Consider the following 3711-nt stretch of genomic DNA (forward strand, 5'->3'; position numbering starts at 1 on the left):
CAGCTGCCCCTGCTCAGACCGGTGTCCCAGCCCCTTCCCCAGCCCCCCTGCCCTTCCCTGGACACTCTCCAGCCCCTCCAGGTCAATCCCAGCCCCCCCTTTCCCAGGGCTCACCCTCAGCCTCAGAGCTGGGCTGGGTGAGGCAGCTGAGCAGGGGTGGGGAGGAAGCAAAGTGGCAGGAGAGGGGAAGCCCTGAGGAGCAAAACCACGTCCCCAGCACCCTGAGGACAGGCTCTCTGGGAAGGTCACATCCCACATCCTGCTCCCAGCACAGCTGGTTTGGGCAGGTAATGCTGGAAATCCTGCCTCAGCCAACTCTGTGACCATGGGGCTTCCAGCTCCTGCATCCCTGAGCCTCCAGCTCTGGGAGGGACCAGGCAGGGAATATCCAGGAGAGGGAAATGGTGACGCTGGGGAGAGCTCAGTATGGGGACAATGCAGGTGGGAACACTGGGAAAAAGCTGCTGACTTGTCTCATTGCTGTGCAGTCTCCAGTGTCTCCACCCAGCACTTCCTCATCGCTGGTGTTGCAGTGTGTTCCTAGTGATGTGCTGCTCTGTTCCCACGTCCTGCAGTTGGAAAATTTCTGTTTGGTTATAATTTAGGGAATGTGACCAACACTGGTTTGGAACTAAAACAGGTCTGGAAAACTCAGACTTCCCTGTAGGGCCCAGACTCAGCTTTGCAGCTCCATTTACTTCCTACTCAGCTTTCAAACCTCCACAGGTTCTTCCCCACCAAGTTTTGCTTTGAGACTCACGTTTAAATCTGTCACATTTCCCTTGGTTCAAGAACGAAACAAGAGACAGACCCAGCTGAGCAGAGCCTGGGCCAGAAGGTTCAAGCACCTTCTTGCAGCTGGATCCATCAGCTGGGGACTGGAGGGTGGAAATTCCCACCACCTTCAGTGAAAGGAAAAAGGAAAAGAAAAGGAAAGCAAAAAAAAAAAAAGGCCCTGCTGAAGAAGGCAGTGGGAAAAGCACATGGATGGTGAGTGGAGCTGGGGACTTAGTGCAGCTCATTCCAGGGGATCCCAGCCAGCACCTGCACATCATTCATCTTCTTTTATTAGCCTTTCTCAGCTCCTTGCTGTATTTGAATGCAAAGCCTGATCCCCTCTTTGGGAAGAGACATTCTCCAGGCCTTCCCCTGTGCCTGGGAATGCTGCTGGCCCTGTGTTGTGGCCAGATAAATGGGTAGCACAAGACTTTGGGACTGGGGGAAGTATTTTCACCATCAGAAGCCCCACGGTGATGATCTGGCCTTTCTGGAAATGCACGTTTGCATCTGTGCTTCCATTCAGCCCTGGGGCAGCACTAAGAGTCTAGGTCTAAAGTTCAGAGTTTCCTCCCACTTCCAGGATATTGTTATCCTTCCAGGCTTCAGCCTGAGCTGGGGGAAGGCAGCACCTGCCCTGGCTGTGACAGCCTGGCCCTGAAGTCTCTCTTCCCACTGAGCAGTGCTCAGATCCAGTGTCTGGCACCAGGGCTAGGTAGTGCCCTGTGTTGTATGTGACCAGGGCCAGGAGGTCAGGGGGTGGGAGGGACAGGAGCAGGGACAAGGGTTGGGACAGGGCTGATGCTGAGCCTGGTCCCTGTTCCTGGCCCCTGCAGCAGCAGGTGTGCTGTGACATGTTCACTCCGGGGCTAATCCCTTGTCCCTATTTTCCTCACAGCATGGGAAAGCAAATCACTACTTTTAATCTCATTTTCCAGCTCCCACTCCAAGGTGGGGGGGGGTGCCCAGCCCCAGGTGAGAATGCCCCGGCCTCCCAGCTCCCTTTATTTTATCCCCTGACCTGCTGGAGGGGATTTTCCCAAGGAAGCAAGAACTGCTGAGGCCACAGGGAGCTGTGTGGTCACTAGGAAGCCCGGGAGGTAACACAAGAGAAGGGGAAGAGCAGCTGCTGGGTACAGCTGAGGTATGTCTCTTGCATCCATGACTTGGAATTCTCCCTAGCACAGATGTGTAGGTGCTAAACCTGACCCTGTACATTGACACAGGCTGCCCAGCATTTCTGCACCCCTCCCTGCCTCCTCCCTGACCCCCTGCAGAGCAGGGACCCCCCCAAGCCCAGCTACAAGCCAAGGCTGGAGAGAGAAGAGCAGTGGGGCTCAGGCAGCTGCCAGCTTTGCCCCAGGTCTCCCAGCACCTCTCTGACCCCCTATCCCAGATAACCACTGGTGATCCCCCAGCATCTCCCTCCCTTCTCATCCCCCGGGAGGTCCCAGGAAGCTGCTCCTCCCGCCCCAAGCTCTGCCTGCAGCTCCAGGTTTGCGGCCTCTTAGCAGCCAGCAGCTTCAGACACATTTTGTGGCCACACGCAGAGACAATCATCACTTGCAGTCTGGCCTCGGCGTTGCCAGACGCCCCGGCTGGAGGATGTCACCGTGTGGGGACAACATTCCTCTCCCACCCGCAGGACCTCCCCCCCCCACCCCGGGGGCTGTGGGGACACGGGCTGGCAGGGGTTAAAAAGAGCATCCAGGATTTTCCAGCCCTGCGGAGTCCCACATGGTTTTGCCGGAGGCTGAAACGTGACTGGAGCTGGGCTGTGGTAAAGTGAGTGGGATGAGAGTTTCACGACCTGGATCCAGCAGAGGCGTGGGCAGCATCACCGAGTGATTAATGCTGGCAGCCCCAGCGATGTGCTGACAGGGGAGGGCTGGCAGAGACGAACGGCAACAACAGAAAGGACCCGCTTGTCAGTCACCATGAGAAACAATCCCCCCCCCGACCCCCTCCCCAGATGATAAATGGTCTGTGCCACCTGCTCCCACCTCTGTTGACTCAAGCCCTGGATACCTGGGAGGCCGGCGCTGGTGCTCGGGGGGGGGATTTCCAGGGTTATTTATTGGAGCTCGTAATTCAGATGAGAAAATGGAAAATATCATGTGCCTCTCTCATCCCAGCTGCCTCCCAGGCTGCCCAGCCTGCTCCCTCAGCTCCTGGCAGCTGAGAGGTGAAGCCCTCGAGGATCCAGATGAGCCTTGTGCCAGGAGAGCTGGATCCTCGCAAGCCCAGCCAGCCAGGGGGAGGGGGGCAGGTGTGGGGCAGGTGAGAGGAGGAGCAGATCCACTTCAGGGAGAGCAGCTTGGAGATCCTCAGGACTTGTGTGTCCACCCTCCCAGGGGCTGGCAGCAGATTTCAGTGGTGTATGAGCAAGGAGGTGGTCCTGCCCTGCTTCCTGCTGCTTGTGAGCAGGCAGGATCAGGTGCTGCCAGCCCCTCCGGGCACCGGGGCATCCTCAGGGCCCGGGTTCCCTCTGGGAAGGAAGGGAAGCATCGTGGAGTGTCAGCCGGGCTCGGAGGTCACCTCCTTCCCCCAGTCTGGAATGTCAGGGGAATATAAACCAGTCCTGGCACGTCGGGGAGCTGCCCCAGCTGGGGCTGGGAGCGGCTGTCCTGGGGGGCTGGCTCTGCCCCTCTGTCCCTCAGGGTCCCAGCAGGGTGACAGCCCCTCTGTCCCTCGGGGTCCCCAGCAGGGTGACAGCCCCTCTGCCCCTCAGGGTTCCCAGCAGGGTGACAGCCCCCCTGTCCCTCAGGGTCCCCAGCAGGGTGACAGCCCCCCTGCCCCTCAGGGTCCCCAGCAGGGTGACAGCCCCCCTGCCCCTCAGGGTTCCCAGCAGGGTGACAGCCCCCCTGTCCCTCAGGGTCCCCAGCAGGGTGACAGCCCCTCTGCCCCTCAGGGTTCCCAGCAGGGTGACAGCCC

The sequence above is a fragment of the Chaetura pelagica genome, unplaced genomic scaffold (genome assembly GCF_000747805.2).
Source record: "Chaetura pelagica isolate M959 unplaced genomic scaffold, ChaPel_1.0 scaffold159, whole genome shotgun sequence".
NCBI lineage: Eukaryota > Metazoa > Chordata > Aves > Apodiformes > Apodidae > Chaetura > Chaetura pelagica.